This window comes from Vigna unguiculata, chromosome 6 (genome assembly GCF_004118075.2).
Source record: "Vigna unguiculata cultivar IT97K-499-35 chromosome 6, ASM411807v1, whole genome shotgun sequence".
NCBI lineage: Eukaryota > Viridiplantae > Streptophyta > Magnoliopsida > Fabales > Fabaceae > Vigna > Vigna unguiculata.
In genome coordinates, this window is record NC_040284.1 from 5,974,481 (window position 1) to 5,993,016 (window position 18,536).

Here is an 18,536-nt window from a genome sequence, read left to right on the forward strand (position 1 = left end):
CTTCAAAACCTCCGTAAAATACTATAGGTTTCAAAACCTCCGTAAAGTACCACAGATTTTTAAATTATTATTATATTTTTTTACTCATTTATATTTATGTATTCACATATATTTTTTCAATCACAATTATTTACATTTATTCTATTTTTTTAATCTATATTTAATGAAATTATACATAAATAGATATAAACTCATCAAATTGACAAATTATTTATGGATAACTAAATGTATATCAAAGTATAACAAATATACGAATTCAAATTCAAATTCAAGTACCATATTAGTCAGCAAAACCTATCATGAAGTACTGCAATGGTTCTCAAAACATAAAATGATTCAATTAACTTCCACATTATATTATATTCGTTAACTATCACATATGATTTTTCTCATGTCCAGAACTTGTTGTATTAGTTGGCACACTTCCTTGATCAGAAACCTACAATATAAATGTGAATCATAATTACAAATGTAAACTCTAAAAAATAAAAGAAGTTATACAGTCTTAAACATTATCGGTGCAGGATTGAACATACACTACAAAAAAAATGGACATTTGTGACGATTAAAATTACAAATTTTAGCGGTTAAAAATCGTCACAAATAAAATTTTTAGCGGTTTAAAAAATCATAAAAAATGTGAAAGACATTTTTTTTGTATTTTGTTCAATCTAAATAATAAAGTTATTTATCTGAAGGTAGGTGAAGAACAAATAAGGAAGATATGTACCTATAGTTCGGCATTGTAATGGGGTGCCAATCTCTGCTGTGAACATTAGGATCAATCCATTAGTAGTTCATTCAAACAAGCTATTTCATATAAAAAATAAAATTCCCTGAGGTAAATACTCCATGGAAATTTTAGCTATGATCAACATTCTGCAAAAAGTGTTCAATTTCTCATCTGTTGATTTTATAAGAGCAACCTTAATGAAGTGGAAAAAGTTATTTAGTACCCTTATTCAATCTCATCAACAGCATTAACAAATTTTTCATGATTGATCCATGTTCACCATATTGATGAGTTTTACGTTGGATATAATTTCATTATTCAATACTATCAAAGAAAAAAAATGATTATATAAGAGAGAGCCCTCTTAATTGAGGCAGCAAGGAAAGCAAGAACAATCTCCTCATTCATAACAAAATGACTTAGATCACTCTCAGAAACTAAGGTAGAAACATGACCCGAATGATTCAACCGCACAGAAAAATAGTTAATTTTTTGCTTGTATGGAAACTTAAATTTTAATGCCAAGTGTTATGAGGAATGAGAAGTAAAAAATATGTACCAGGATATCTTTCAGACCAGTAGATTGATCCTGTGGCAGGAACCAACATGGTGAATAATGCCCCTTTTGGTCGAATTGCTGAAACAAGAGTGTATTCATCAATTGTGTGGCTAACTGCAGTAACATGTTTTGAGTGAACCCTTTAATCACTAGTAACCCTCTATCAGTAACCTATAAACAAAATTAATTATCAAATGCTTTAATGTAAGATCAGAAGGTTATCAAGTCTTGCATTTTAATGGCCAAGTGGGGTGATGCAAACACAATTACTTCTAAAAAATCTATCAAGTTAGGACACTCTTAGATAGTAGGACCACTTATAACTCAAGTTTTTGTCTTTCCTGCTCTATTAAAATTACCTTCACATCCGTATAAACTTGCGCATGTAGAATTTATTGTATTGCGCATTGGCTTTTGCTTCTCTCTGAATGATGAAATGGATAACCTTGTCAAGAGTCCATTTAACAACCATAATTGGTTTTCTAGTTACCAATATTTCATTGCAGGTCATTGCACCAACTCTAGAAATGTGGATCCTAATAATAGAAATCCTATAATGGATACTTTCTATTTGATTACTAGATAACTGCAACTGTTACAATTAAGTCAGTTTGGCAGGAATTGGTTTCCCCTTTCATTTCTTTCTTTGCTCTTGTAGTAATACAATGTTGATCGATCAGTTTGATTGAATATTCTTAGTTTGTTTACAAAGGTTATTTAGAATAGCAAAGTACTCACTCAGTCTAAAGACAATTTTATTGAACTCCAAGATAGATGTGTAGTCACAAAAGAAATGATAAGGTATGAAGAAAATGTATTGTATGACAAGATGTAGGTATGTATAGTTGTGATTGAGACAAAGATGACATAAAACTGGTTAACACTGTAAATTGCAACATGGTTTTGTCTGCACTATGAAAAGGGGAAGAGAAACCAAAAAGGATAATGAGAAGCATACCAAAAAGGATCACCACTACAAATTTTAGACCAAAACAGACCAATTACCTGGGTATAGGTATATCAGGATCATAAAAACTACAGTATCTATCTTCAAATACCTAAATATAAGAAGCATACCATAAGAATGGTAATAATAAAGATATAATAGATCACAAAAATAATAGTCATTTTTTTAAATCTTTAACTTGAAAGCTTGTAACACTAAAAGTTTTATTTTTTTCCTTTCTTGGCTAATTCTTGATGAGAGGAGGACTAAGGCTAAGGTGTACGAATTATTTTTACTTCACCTTCGGAGGTTTAACACCAATTTCAATATTGCGGTTATTTCCCTGCATGTCAACTTGTAGGTTAATTTTACCTGTTATCCTCTTAGTGTTAAAAAGGGTAAAAAAAAAGAAAGTTGCAGGACTATCAAGGTGAGTTTCTTGCCCATTCAGTAGTTAAATGAGAGTGAAACATATATGCATAAAAAATTTGACAATTAATTGAGTTTGTTTAAACAAATTTCTCCATAAACATAAGAAAGAAAAAGTTTTCTCATGAACTAAAATCAACTCACATTAGCAATCTCCTCAATTTCTCTAAAAAATAATTTATAATTAATGCATAAACTAATTTTAGTAAACGTAGATATCTATTTTATATTTTCTTCTCCTTGAATGTTTGGAGAAAACATTAACTAGACCAATCTTCTAACCACTTATTTTATACTTTGCAACACAATTTAATAAATAAAAGTTAACTTGTGTCTACAATCTGAATGTGAATTCATAAGAAACAGACCAACCGCTAATAACTTCAATGTGTGCAATGGCACAACACGATCATCATGATCAATTGTCAACAGCATGGTTGATGGATACTGAATAGACTGATCAGTATGTTGTTCCCATGGTCTCTTGACATTATGGAGTGGAGAGTATCTACAACAGTGGATAATAGAAACAATCATTTTCAATACACAAGTTACATATCCAAACATTAGCAAATCACAAGAGTTCATTAAGCAATCTATTTTACCACATTTTTTTATTCTATCCCATTTTACAAAAAATAATATGTAGTATTTACCTTCTCTTCAAGGGTATAAAATACAGATAAGAATTGAAAATCCTCAACTTCAACAAACCAGGAAGAAACTATATATATATATATATATATATATATATATATATATATATATATATATGATGCTTGAAATATTGGGAGTTAAAAACACACCAACAAAGAAAATAGGAATCCCCCAACAGAACTATTAATAATAAGAGAACTGTGGAAAAATGCACAGGTTTATGCTCTATACCTATCAAGACAACTTCAACTTCAGGACCAAAGAATAATATGTTGTACATATATATATATATATATATATATATATTATATTTATAGAGTTCCTTATTCTTCCCTGTTATATTCATCAATGATAAGCGATCAAATGACAAAGGCAATAATTAAAAATGTGAAAAAATATTCTAAAGAACTAATTTTCATAAATTTCAACAATTATTTTTTCATTAGGTGTTATCAACTTTACCAAGTGATCTAGTGTCCGTAGTCGTCAGCCACCACAAAGAAAAAAAAAAGAAAATGCTCTTTGACTCCACACGTGGGAAGGTCATATCAGTGCTTTATCTCTTTGGCACATCATAAATTTCTGCACTGTAAACCCATTATCATTCTGCAATGCTTGTTAGGTGGGTGATGCTGCAAGATATTTTAAATTTGTCCCAGGTGGCAAAACAAAATATTAAATGCACACAAAATAATAAAACTTAAAAGTCAAAAATAGGCCTAACATAACATAAACATTAATAACTCACAGAAACTAACATAACACAGTAAAAAACACTTAATTAAATGTCAGTACGTGTCACAATCCCTTGGAACTAATAAGAAAATTACTATATCAATTCGCAGAATCTCAAAATAAAAACAAAAGAAGAAGCAAAAGCAGGTTTGAAATGAAGACCCTCAACTAAAACACCATTGGATTTGAGTCCAAGAATCTCCTTGTTACTTTGCTTTGTCAAACTCCTCTAAAACCTTGCTCAAAACAGATTCAACCAATTGTTCTGTGCACAAGAAAAATATTAAAAACTAGATTTAAAGGAACTTTTTCTCTTAGGATTGTGAATGACTAAAACAAAGTGAAGCAGCATACTATGTTTAGGACATCTTTTATGGTCATCATTCCTATCTAATGAAGCCTATAAAACTTCACTAAGAAGACTGACATAATTACCTGCTCACTTAAAATTAAAAGTTGCTTTATAAGGAAGAGTTGTCCATTTGTGATGATCTTTTTGCTATTAATTTGCTTGCTTTTTGTGGCAGACAAAGGAAGCATAACAGAGAAGGTTTAGACTAATCACATTGTCAAATTTAAATACTTAGTAATCTTCTTGCTAGTAACAAAAAGGTCATTGATATACTGCAGAGAGCAAATTTTCTGCCAATTTAATATCCATCATGTATACTATCACAAGAAGTAACTCATCCACAACAAATAGCTTAGCAGGAGTATTACCAGTGTTAATACATGGCTACATAAGTGGTATTCCCAAGTACAACAAACATGAACATCAAAGGATTGAGTCCCTGCAAACAGGACCATTTCCACACATATATTTTACTGTGCTCCTATTCAATGAAACCTCAAATTTCCCTGAGCATCATTTCAATTCACCAAAGCTACCAAGGTCACAATTGACGGAGGTGGTCTACTATTCACTAACTAAAAAGTGAAGTAATTTACTGCACTATGACAAGAAAAAATCTCAGCACTAAGCACACAATGTAATGCGCTCCAATAGAATTTTAAGTATCATTATGGTGGATCATAACAAGTAAGAAGTAACATATAATCATCCATTAGAATTTTTTTTTTTCAATGGAATTTCAACCAATATTAAAAAGTGGATTCAAAAGTTTTTTTTTCATTCTGAAAATATTTATGTAACACAGATGGGGTTGCTTTTACTACCTGAGTTGTTTCTCAGTGGTGTTAACAAAGTAACCATCTTGAAGGAGGTTCTTGATAATCCATGAACCAATAAAGCTTGTTCCTCTTGTTACACAAACTCTTCCTTTGCTTTATTCCATTTTCTTATGCTTTTTCTCTTCCTCTGATTACTATTTAATGTGCCATTAATGCATAAGCAATAACAATGTTTGATAACTACACTCTTAGTCTCCACCACACAGAATTTAAGAAATAAACAAAAGGTTGTCTACATCTAAATCTTGAACCTCTTGAGAAGCCTGTAACATATTTGCATCAGAAGCCCTCTAAAAGAATTTATAAAAGCAACAAAAGCATTGAAAACTTAATAAAAAACAACATAATAATTATTAAAGACAAAATATTGAAGAGAAAAACCTGTAACAGTGAAGCCCCCCATCTATATGCTCCTAGATTGATGCAGTCTTTTTGCTAAACCAAGCAGCCCCAAAGCAAGTCCATATTGTGCAGGCACACACTGTGGTGAAATCTCCAAAGCTTGTCAAAATTGTTAAACTACCTTCTCGTAGAAAGACTCAAAGTTTAACATATCATCAAAAACAGAAACAGTTGAGTAGTAATAGAACAACTTCATCAAACATTTGTTAGATACAATACACTTTAATATTTTTCAAGTATGGGTTTAGAGACAGAGTATTCTATCTTGTCTTTTGCATTTCCTAGGTGCTATAATTTGATAAATTATAAAACTAAACATAAGTACAACCATAACCACCAAAAAAAAAATGTATAGTAAGGAAATAGAAATCTACCAAATTCAAAGTCCAACCAGATAATACTAACTAAATGCTAACTATTACTTTGTATCAAAGGAAAAAATTTCACAAATGAGGAACTTTTGTTACAATGTCTATATATACTGCAAAATATCAATCTAGAGATAGTTGTAGTTGTCTAACCAATAACAGTTATAAACGATTTTAACAGAAAAAATTGACAAGTAAAAAGTACGTTTAACTATTTATAAATGAATTTGTAATTCTTCATGAAGATAAGTTCACCCTTGAGCAATGAATGATCATAGCAAGAATAATCTATAATCATATTTCTTAAACTCTAACATGAATTTATAATTCTTCATGAAGATAAGTTCATCCTTGAGCTGCTCCAAGTGCTACTTCAGCATATCACCACATTCAATCACTCAATTACTAACAAATTTCAACTTGTATAAATGACAAATTTCAAGTTAGGAGCAGAGAGGAACAATTAATTACCATAAGAATCAAAGTCGAAGGTAGGAGCACCGTTGTTGGGTTTGGGATGCTTGTCGTCAAGTAGAATTTGCTCCACGTGTTGCCAAGACTGATTTCATTGTCGATGAAGGAGGTAAAGGCGGCGGAAGAACAATCGACGTCGTCATTGCCGTTTGATGAAAGCGTTGGCGGCAAGATGAATGTCGATTTCATATTCTTCAGCGATGGCAGAGTCACCAAATTCCTTCACATGCTCATGGTAGACATACTTCTCGTGATCGGTGAACGCGACTTTGAAGTCGAAGGTCTCGTTCCAATCAAACCCTAGCTCGACGAAGGCATTTTTTCGTAACTGTCCTCGCGCGACGAGTCGAGGATCGACTCCACTACGCTGGCCGAGTACACGAATCATGTGGCGAGGAGGTCACCGAGCTTCGGATCCTCAAAGTTGATCTCCCAACAGTCCTAAAGACATAGGACTCAAAGTTGATCATTGTACTTGTAGCCACTGGAGGAGATGGAAAAAATTTGGTTAAATTATCCTGTCAAATTTCAAATGCTAACTTCCTGTAAATATAAATTTATAAAAAATGTTTCTACGAAAAGATACAAAATTGCTGCGAATTTAAATTTTGTATGAAAAACTTTATAAAATAAATAAATTTTTCAATAACTTTTATATCAAAATTCGACACAAATAAATTTAGTGAAATTTGTAAGAAATTTGAAATTTTTATAATATTTTCCTGCGAAATTTTAAAATTATTTAATATGTTATTTGCTGATATAAATTTGTAACAAAATTCGTAATAAATATAAAAAAAATTGTGAAATTTGCTAGAAATCAAAATTGGTAAGAAAAAATCATATAATAAGTAAATTCTTGGAAAATTTTGCAAGAAAATTTTATGAATTTTTTTCACAACAAATCTTGCAAATAAATCATAAATTTTTAGTAGTGTACAGAAGAGAAAACCTTTACAAAAGTTACAACCAAAACAATTAAATTTAAAATAATATAAAAAAAATTTGACGATTAAAAAAATTAACAGAAAACAAAAATGTTTTTAGCGGTGTTTTTTCACCGTTACAAAATAACCGTAAATAAAAAAATAATTTTATATAACAAAATTCAAGTGAATTAATTGTGGAAGGCTTTTTTTCTTAAGAAAATAATCTACATGTATTTTTTTAATAAATAACTTTTAAAGAACATTACATATATTTTCATAGAAATAAATTGGCAAAAAATAGTATAAGTAATAATTGTATACATTTTATGGAGTGTGAACATGGAGTTTGAAAGAAACCTAGACTATTTTCTAGAGTTTTAAAACTAAATCTTTGTAATTTAGCAAAGATTTTAAAAACCTATACTACTTTTTAGAGGTTTAACACTAAACCTTTGTAATTTAAGAGAGGTTTTAAAAACCTAAACTATTTTTTAGAGGTTTAAAGTTAAACCTTTGTAATTTAACGGAGGTTTTGAAAACCTACACTATTTTATAGAGGTTTAACACTAAACCTTTGTAATTTAAGGGAGGTTTTAAAAAAACCTAAACTATTTTTTAGAGGTGTAAAGTTAAACCTTTGTAATTTAACGGGGGTTTTGAAAACCTACACTATTTTATAGAGGTTTAACACTAAACCTTTGGAATTTAACGGAGATTTTAAAAACCTCAGTTAAGTTAATCTATTACTAAGGTTATATTAACCTTTGCTAAATAACCCCCGTTAAATGCAATTTTTTTTGTAGTGAGTGGGGCTGATTGACGAGAGGATAAGGGTGAATTCAGGATTTTATTAATTTTCATTAAGTTGTTTAAATTAAATATTAGAAATGTGTAATTTCTTTTATTTGTTGTTGACATTGGAAAGGTTTTTGACAATCGATGTTTTGAATTAAAATATTTAATAAATTAAATTCTAGGATTTTACATTAGTATGTTTTGTCGGTAATTTTTTTAATTTTATAACTTTTCGTGACATCCCAAAATTTGGGGTGTTACACACAACACTTGAGTGGTATAGATATCTTAAACAGAACAAATCAACTTCAAGAAATTAATTTTGGCTTGAAATCAACCAAGCTAAATCAGCCTGCCTTTGGTAGAACTCATAACTGGGTAAAGAAAAGCATATTTTGGGAATTGCCTTATTAATGTCTAGCAGTTTCTGCATCCTAAAATGGTGACCGAATTGATTCAATTAAATAGGTTTTTAGCGTTTAAAGATAGCCTAACTTTTTAACTAGCGAATTCAACCCCCCCCCCCCCTCCTTCTTGGCATTTCAAAAATTTCAAAACTAACATAATTGACATATGGAAGACAGAAGAGTGGAAAAAGAAATCTATTGCTGGTAAAAACAATAGGGCATCCAAGCCAGAAGCTATAGTGCACACTAGAGGGTCAATAAGCTTTGGACAACACTTGAAAAAGATGGTATTCATTTTCTCATTTTTTAGTAATATCTATAACTCTCTAATAATACTTGTGGATATCATTAGTGCATCAATCATATACATAAACATACTTATAAATTTTGATATACATTTGGATTTTGATAGTATTGATTCTATAGAATTACATAATATTTTACAGGAGACAAAACGTAATGGGTCTGTTTATATGGTGAACTATACAACAAAGATCATAAAAGAAAAGATAGTCAATATGTCTCCAATAAATCAAAAAATTTCATGGTAAGAATACATGTTTTAAAGATAATATTTATTTAGTTATTAAATCTTATCTTACAAAGTGATTAATTTATTATATAGGAATCATATGAAAGTGCTATGGTAGAAAAGTATGGAGAAGATGTATCAAAGCATCCTAAAGTTGATTATGAAGTATGGGTGAAGGTGGATGGAAATAAGAAAGGTAGAATTCACGGTATTGGTCATAGCTTGGATCTTGCCCTTATTAGTGTGAATGGTTCATCTTCATCAGTTGTAGGTCCTTCTACAAATTCAAATTATGCACCTCCAACAAAAGAAATCACTGTAATAACTACACAAATGTCTCAAATGCAGCAATAATTACATTTACAGACAAAATCTCAAAAGCAACTACAAATAGAGTTACAAACACAAACAGAGGCACATGCACAACAGGTGCAAGCTCAATTGAAAGGACATGCATGCACAATTTCAAGCTCAATTCCAAGCACAAATATAAGCACAAATGTAGGCACAAATGCAAGCACAACTGGAAATGCAAACACTTTTACAATAACAAATGCAAACACAGATGGAGTTTTTCAAGACACAAATATTTCATTCATTAAAGATATCATCACCACCATCAGTTACGATACACAATTTTAATCATGTATGTTGACAATTGTTCTATTTGTGATGCTTAAAAACTTTCATTATGTTCTTGACTTTGACTATTTTAAATATGGTAAAATTTGACATGTTTCATATAAATTGGTTAGCAAGATTTATTATAGTTTTATATAATATTGACAATTAAATCAATTTTATAAGGTACAAAAATAATATGGGCATGAAATATTTTGGCTTGTATTACAATTGGTGAAGAATTATCGAGGGTTTAGCTAGGGATTTGCTACAAACATTTTGCTAAGGATTAGTGAGGGATTTGCTAGAATTAATTTGTTGGGGATTAGTTAGGGTTTTGCTACAAGTAGTTTGCTAGGGATTTGCTACAAACATTTTGCTAGGGATTAGCTAGGGATTTCCTACACATTTTGCTAGGGATTAACTAAGGATTTGCTACAACTAATTTCCTAGGGATTAATTAGGGATTTGCTACAAACATTTTGTTAGGGATTAACTAGGAATTTGCTACAACTAGTTTGCTAAGGATTAGCTAGCATTTTGTTACAAACATTTTGCTAGGGATTAGCTAGAGATTTGCTACAACTAGTTTGTTAGGGATTAGCTAGGGATTAGCTACAAAGTAGTTCCCTAGCTACTTAGCTACCTATAATTTAGCTATGCTTAAGTATTCTCGCTATTTCCTCGCTAATCCTTTGCTGAATGGGTTTTTGAGGGATCAGTGAGGGATTAGCTAGGGATTATTCCCTCACTAATCTCCAAATTTCTAATAGTGCTTCTTTGTTTCCACCATTGTTTTTCTACATAATCTTGGATAGAGCTTGGATCAGTGACTGCACAACCAAAATTAGATGAAGATATTTCCTAATTTACATTATTTTTAAGTTTTAGTTCAATTCTACCAATTATAGACATGTTTTCAAATTACTTCTGAATGAATCTTCGTTTTCATATTTTGTATTGAATGAATCTTCTATTTCTCATTTACCTTCTTTGATAAACTGATGCACGTATGAAATTGGTTATGTGAGCTTTTTGATTCATAATTTTAATGGATTCAACTTGGAAACAAGTTGAAATCCAAATGATGCACAATCATCTAATCTTTATCAAATGTCTCTTGATTAGAATCACACATGCTCAAGCCATCAATGGAGACAAGAAGAAGCCATCATGTGGTATCAGAGCCTTGGTTTTAGTGAGTTAAGTGCTTCTTCTCCATTTTTCTTTCAATTCCATGTTGTTCATCACTTCTTCTACTTGTCTTGTTGTTTTTGTTCATTTTATTTTGAGTATTAATGTCTTTTTACTTTGGTTCATCTTCATTTGCTTCATCTTGAACCATCCTTGTGTGCTTTAGGTGTTCTATTTGGTTTCTACCGTTTACTTTTCATTTTAATAGAGTATTTGTTGTTTTTGGTTCAGTTCATTCTCTTGTTCTTGAGTTTATTTTTATTTTAAGATCCATATATTTTGTCTAGAGTCATGTTTAGTCCATATATGTTATTAATTCCTTGTTTAGCTTTTCATTTTCTTTGAATTTGTTGGTGATGTGCTGCTGAATTCTGTTTCAGATTTGAGTGCAGTTTTAATCCTTAAAAATTAACACTCTCTTCTCTCTTTGAGCCTTGGAAATGAACCTTCACATCTAGATAACCTTAGTTATCTTAATGTCCAGTGGGAATTTTCCTTGTACTTGCTTAACATCACCATAAATCACACTAAATTTCCTTTCAATTGATTGTGCTTTGGTGCTTTTTCATTTCTATTTTTGAGTTCAGATTGTTATTTATATCTTAGCAATGTCTTAGAGTCAATTTCCATTGTGTTTCATTGTGTTTCATGATCTTCTTTTGATTCCTTTAAGTTTCCTTCTCCTTTGAGCTTTTTGTTTCCATTAAAATGCAAATGATCAAGCATAATGTGGTGGTGATTTTGTTTTGTGGTGGAAACTAGCTGTTGTAAGAGCTATAGAAAGAAAGAAAAAGAGCACAAAAAAAATACAAGCAAGTGCCAAAAAGAATCAAAAGAAAAGATCAAAAGAAAGTGGCAAAAGAAGTACACTAGAATCACTACCATCACTTGAATTTGAGAGCATTATTTTGTTGCATTTTACTGTTGTTCCAGTTTCTGTCTGACTGCACACTGTTTGTATTTGATTTATCATAAAATATTGGCTGGTGCAAATCCAAATCTAATTTTTGCCTCTTTTAGCTAAGACATAGACGAAAAAGTGAAAAAAGGAATCATTGAAAAATGTTGAGAAATGAAAAAATAAAAAATAGCTGAAGCAGAGGCCTGAATTAACGTTTTTGGACTAGCAGTGAGTGAAAAATCAAATTTCAGTGTAGTTTTCTAGCTTATTTTGGTTGTTTTTCATCTATTCTAGTGCCATTCATTACGTAATTCATTTGAGTGCTTATATTGTTTCTTTACCTTATTTCTAGTTTTTCATTTCTTTGGTAATGCTTTGAGTTTGTCATGGCATGATTCACTTTTGGTTTAGCAATTATAATTTTGTGCTTTTCTTGCTTTATTTCTTGACCTCTTTTGGTTTGGTTTCTATATTTGGTGCATACTTCTTTTTGGAGGTGATCTAATTTTCCTAAGGTAGCATCCTAGGAGGTGGAGTACCTAGTCCCAAAAGAGAATCCTCTTTGGTGAGATCAAGAGGAAGTGCAAGATTGAAACACTTGTGAGGACCAAGCCAAGAAGACAAAGCCAAGAAGACCTTTTACATTTTGTGCACTTTGATTATATTCAAATTGAGTTGTAAAATTGTAATGCTTTCCTTCTTGTGTTCATGGCCTAGTTAGGTGTCTTAGGGAGTCTTAGGTACTCAATCTCATCTCCTAACTAGAACCTCTTCTATACATTAGTGAAGCGCTTTTAGTGGTGAAGTTTGAAGGTTCCAAGTGCCTTCTACTTCTACCAAAACTTAGGCCGCATATAGCTTATAATCTTTCTTGTTTTTAATTTTCTTGTTTGATAGTTTAGTGTGTGTCAACTTAGTCTTTGAATTAATTTCATTTAAGAAGTTTTGTACAAAAGTTTCAAGTTCCCTTGGCTAGGAAAGACTTAGTATGTAAGCAATCCAAGTGATTCACCTCTCTTTCCTGGAGAAGAACTAAAAGCTTTTGCTATCTTTCTTCTTTGAAATTTTCTTTTAAAGACCAAAGTATTCTAAAAAAAAAATGTCTCAACCTCATTCTCAATGTATGAGTGCTTCAAATGAAGAAGAAATAATTTTGAAACAAATTGCCTTTGATTTGAGAGCACTACTACGTTGGAAGGAAGATGAAATAATTGCAAGGGAAATGGAAAAACAAGAAAGAGATAGGTTTCATCAACTTTTAGATGAAGAGAGGAGGGGAACAAGAAATATGGAAAGGTTGCATGAGAGGATGAGTAATAGGAGTCAACATTTGTACTCCCACACTCCAACACTAGTCACACACTATGAAGAAGATAGTAGACTAGTTGACAACTTCTATCAACCTCCTCCTCCTCTAAGAAGAGAAAGAAGAGAGCCTAGGGAACCAAGAGCCATTAGAATACACCTCCCTCACTTTTATGGGAAAGATGATGTTGAAGCTTATCTTGATTGGGAAATGAAGGTTGAACAACTCTTTGCTTGCCATCAAATAAGTGAGGAGAGAAAAGTACCCTTAGCTACCCTTAGCTTTCAGGGCAATGCTATGTATTGGTGGACTGCCCTCGAAAGAGATAGGAGAATCAATCAAAGTCCCGAGGTCAAATATTGGAATGACCTCAAAGGAGCCCTTAGGAGAAGACATATTACCTCCTACTATCATAGAGAGCTAATGGATAAGCTCCAAAGACTCCATCAAAATAAAATGAAAGTGGAAGAATATAGACAAAAGATGGAGTTATATATGATGAGGGCTGGGATTAGGGAGTCCGAGGATACCACCATTGCAAGGTTTCTTAGTGGCTTAAGTCTTGAGATAAGAGATAGAGTAGAATTGTTGCCCTACCAAGACTTAAATGACTTGGTTCAACTTTGCATAAAGGTAGAGCAACAAATTCTAAGAAAAAATTTTCAAAATGACTACTCTAACTCTTATACCAAGAAAGAATTCAAGAGGTAGGGTAAGCAAGTCAAAGAGGAACCCTCCAAAATTTTCAAGAAAAAGGAGAAACCAAGGGAAGGCACATCTTCACACACTCGCACTAGTGAAATCAAATGTTTCAAGTGTCTTGGTAGAGGTCATGTTGCATCTCAATGCCCCACCCAAAAGACCATGATCTTAAGGGGTGTTGACCACTATAGTAGCCAAGATGAGCAAGAAAGTGAGAATGGGACTTCTAGTGAGGAGTCTAATGATGAGTCTAAAGAAATTGCCTATCCTTGTGAAGGAGACCTTCTAATGATTAGAAGACTTCTTAGCAACCAACCCATTCAAAAAGAGCCAACACAAAGAGAGAACATCTTTCATACAAGATGTAAAATTTTAGAAAACACTTGTTCTCTCATTATTGATAGTGGTTCATTTTGCAACTGTTGTAGTACAAGGTTGGTTGATAAGTTGGCTTTGATTATCATTCCCCATCCAAAACCTTACAAACTGCATTGGCTTAATGAAAGTGGGGATTTGACAGTCCAACATCAAGTGAAGGTCAAGTTATCCATAGGGAAATATGAAGATAGTGTGCTATGTGATGTAGTACCTATGGAAGCTTGCCATGTTTTATTGGGAAGACCTTGTCAATTTGACAAGAAAACCATGCATAATGGTCTTACCAATGAAATCACCTTCACTCACAAGGATAGAAAATTTGTCATGCATCCTTTATCACCATCCCAAGTGGTAGAGGATCAAATCCAAATGAGAAAGAAGTTGGAAAAGGAGAGAAAAGAGGATAAAAAAAAGTCCTCCCTCTCTCCCAAAAAAGTAACTAAAGATGAATCTGAGGTGGGAGAGATTGGTGTTCCTTCTCCCAAGGTCATTCAACATGAGAACATTTTGACTATAAAATCTTTGAACCAAGTTCTCAATGATGAACAACCTTCATGCCTCTTGTTATGTAAAGGAACACTCACATGCACTGCCACATTTCTTGAATTTAAGAGTCTACCTCCTAAAATTGAAAATCTTATGAAAGAGTTTGAGGATATATCCCCTAAGGAAGGGCCAATTGGGCTTCCTCCTTTTAGAGGAATTGAGCATCAAATAGATTTAGTGCCTGGGGCAAGTCTTCCAAATAGACCAGCCTATAGGACAAATCCTCAAGAAAAAAAGGAGATAAAGTCTCAAGTGCAAAAATTGTTGGAGAAGGGTTAGGTTCAAAAGAGCCTAAGTCTTTGTGTTGTGCCTGTTTTGTTAGTGCCTTAAAAGGATGGAAAGTGGAGAATGTGTTGTGATTGTAGGGCTATAAATAACATCACCATCAAATATAGGCATCCAATCCCTAGGCTTGATGACATGTTTGATGAGTTGCATGGGTCCCTCATGTTTTCTAAAATTGATCTAAAGAGTGGTTATCACCAAATAAGAATCAAAGAAGGTGATGAGTGGAAAATCGCTTTTAAAACCAAATTTGGACTATATGAGTTGTTGGTGATGCCCTTTGGGCTTACTAATGCACCTAGCACATTCATGAGGCTAATGAATCACGTTCTTAGAGAGTGCATAGGAAAGTTTGTGGTTGTCTACTTTGATGACATTTTGATTTATAGCAAGTGCTTGCATGAGCACATAGACCATCTGAGGTTTGTCCTTACCATCCTTAAGGTAAATAGTTTGTTTGCAAATAAAGAGAAATGCACTTTTTGTGTAGATAGTGTTATTTTCTTAGGTTTTGTAGTAAATAAAAATAGGTTCCATGTTGACCCTACAAAAATAAAGGCCATCCAAGAATGACCTACTCCTAAAAATGTTGGAGAGGTTAGGAGCTTCCATGGTTTGGCAAGCTTTTATAAGAGGTTTGTTCCTAACTTCTCTACTTTGGCTTCACCCCTCAATGAACTTGTCAAGAAAGATGTATCTTTTAATTGGGGTGAAAAACAAGAGTCTTCTTTTCAGCAACTCAAGGAAAAGCTCACCAATGCACCCATTCTAGCTTTACCAAACTTTTCAAAAACCTTTGAGCTAGAGTGTGATGCATTCGGTGTAGGAATAGGTGTTGTGTTATTGCAAGGAGGGCACCCAATTGCTTATTTCAGTGAAAAACTTCATGGTGCCTCCCTCAACTATCCCACCTATGATAAGGAATTGTATGCCTTAGTTAGGGCCCTTCAAACTTGGGAATACTACCTTGTGTCCAAAGAGTTTGTCATTCATAGTGACCATGAGTCACTAAAATATTTGAAGGGCCAACATAAGCTGAATAAAAGACATGCTAAGTGGATGGAATTCTTGGAACAATTTCCTTATGTGATAAAGTACAAAAAGGGCAAAAAATGTGGTGGCTGATGCCTTGTCTAGAAGGCACACCTTGTTTTCAAAATTGGGAACCCAAATTCTTGGATTTGATCACATTCCAGAAATGTATAATCAAGATTCTGAGTTTTCCTCTACTTATGTTGAATGCATGGAAAGACCTCAAGGAGGTTTCTATGTGAATGAGGGGTATTTGTTTAAAGAAGGAAAATTTTGTATTCCCCAAGGTTCACAAAGAAAACTCCATGTTCAAGAAACACATGAAGGGGGATTAATGGGTCATTTTGGGGTAGAAAAAATCCTAGGTCTTTTAAAAGAGAAATTCTTTTGGCCCCATATGAGGAAGGATGTCCAAAGGCATTGTAATAGATGTATTTCATGCTTACAATCTAAGTCTAAAACAATGCCTCATGGATTATACACCCCCTTTCCTATTGCTTCAGCCCCTTGGGAAGATATAAGTATGGAATTTGTCTTAGGACTCCCAAGAACACAAAGGGGTTTTGATTCCATTTTTGTGGTGGTAGATCGTTTTAGCAAAATGACACACTTTATACCCTGCCACAAAGTGGATGATGCTAGCAACATTGCTAGGCTTTTCTTTAGAGATGTGGTCAAGCTTCATGGTATACCCCGCACCATAGTTTCTGATAGAGACACCAAGTTCCTTAGCCACTTTTGGAAAACACTTTGGTCAAGGTTATGAACTAAGCTTAATTTCTCTACTTCATGTCACCCACAAACTGATGGGCAAACTGAAGTTGTTAATAGGTCTATGTCTACTATGTTAAGGGCAATTTTGAAAGGGAACCACAAATCTTGGGATGAATGCCTTCCCCATATTGAGTTTGCCTACAATATAGTAGTTCATAGGACTATTAAAATCTCTCCATTTGAAGTTGTTTATGGCTTTAATCCTCTCACTCCCATGGACTTTCTACCACTTCCTACATCTTTTGATTTTATTCATAAAGAAGGGGTGGTAAAATCTGATTTTGTTAAAACAATGCATGAAAAGATTAAAAGCCAAATCCAGTAACAAATAGAGAGGTATGCTAAGTACAACAATAAGGGAAAGAGGGAGATGATTTTTTGAAGAAGGGGATTGGGTGTGGCTACACCTTAGAAAAGATAGATTTCCTAAGCAAAGGAAGTCTAAACTTAGTCCTCGAGGCGATGGTCCCTTTAAAGTGCTGAAAAGAGTAAATGATAATGCGTATAGGCTAGAGTTGTCTGAAGGCTATGATGTGCATGCCACCTTTAATGTTGCTGACTTAATACCTTTTACAGGTGGTACAGATGATGAGGAAGAGACTAAAGATTTGAGGACAAATCCTTCTCAAGAGGGAGAGGATGATGAGATGCCTCGAGCCAAGGGACCTACAACAAGAGCCATGGCTAGGAGAATACAAGAGGAATGGGCCTTAAATGCGCATGCAAGGCCCAAGATGAACTTCACATGGGCCAAGGAAGATGTGAAGACCTAGCCTAGGACATTTTGCTTGTAAATACTAGATTAGGATTTTATTTTGGGCTTTGTATTTTGGGCCCAATAGAATAGGGTTTTCTTTGGGCCATATATTGGGCCTTAGAGAAAATTGGGCTTTAGAAGTAATTTTGGACCAAAAAGGGGAATTAGGCCAAATAGGCCAAGAGTAGTGTGTCTACTCTAGAAAAGCCTAGAAGCTTCTCAAACTTGCTCTCCAAGGATGAGAGTTAGCTTCCCATGGCAAGACAAGTGTGACTTGCTTAGGTGGCAAGTCACACCTCCCACATGCTCCTTTTTGGCTCCAAAATTTAACTTTCTAGACTCCTTTTTCCCTCCACTTTTTGGAGACTCCTTGGTCTCATTTTAGCCTATAAATAGAAGGCTTAGGAGATGTATTTTTTAGCTTGAAATTGAGTAATGAATTGCTGTCCAAATTTGTGCACAAATCTCTTTTGAGCTCACCTTAAAGTAAACTCTTCTCTAGTTTACTCTAGTTTTCTTCCTTAGGAGTTGGCCTCACCTCTCTTATGAATCCTTTCACCTACACCAAACCAAACACCTTAAGCTTCTTTCCTTCATGCTTCCGCATCCAACACCATCCATGGAGTCTCCATTCTTCATGCAAGCTTCAATAGAGACAAGAAGAAGCCATCATTCAATTTCACGTTCGCGCATGTGTTTGTTAATTTTGCTAGCTAGGGTTCGTAAATTGGGATTCTACGTTCTACTTAATCATTTTGTGTAATTTCTATTTCTATGTTCAATAGATATCATTTCAAACCATTTCAGATCATTACATCTTAGTTTGCTTTGTTCTATAGTGATTCACGACATTGTCATGCCTTTTGCATTCGCACATATTCAT

At 33.2% G+C, this 18,536-nt stretch overlaps 1 long non-coding RNA gene across 4 annotated transcripts; it reads right to left on the reverse strand.

The window, feature by feature from the left end:
• Positions 1-220: 220 nt before the first annotated feature.
• Positions 221-6,930, reverse strand: LOC114187301. 4 transcript variants are annotated; one of them, XR_003605223.1, is made up of 5 exons: positions 5,236-6,930; positions 3,787-4,850; positions 1,293-1,406; positions 731-763; positions 221-439 (listed from the first exon to the last, which is right to left on the reverse strand). It is a non-coding gene; the product is annotated as an uncharacterized LOC114187301 (long non-coding RNA). The 4 variants fall into 4 exon arrangements; XR_003605222.1 differs by having other exon boundaries at positions 731-766; XR_003605225.1 differs by lacking the exons at positions 221-439; positions 731-763 and having other exon boundaries at positions 1,293-1,370.
• Positions 6,931-18,536: the final 11,606 nt, after the last annotated feature.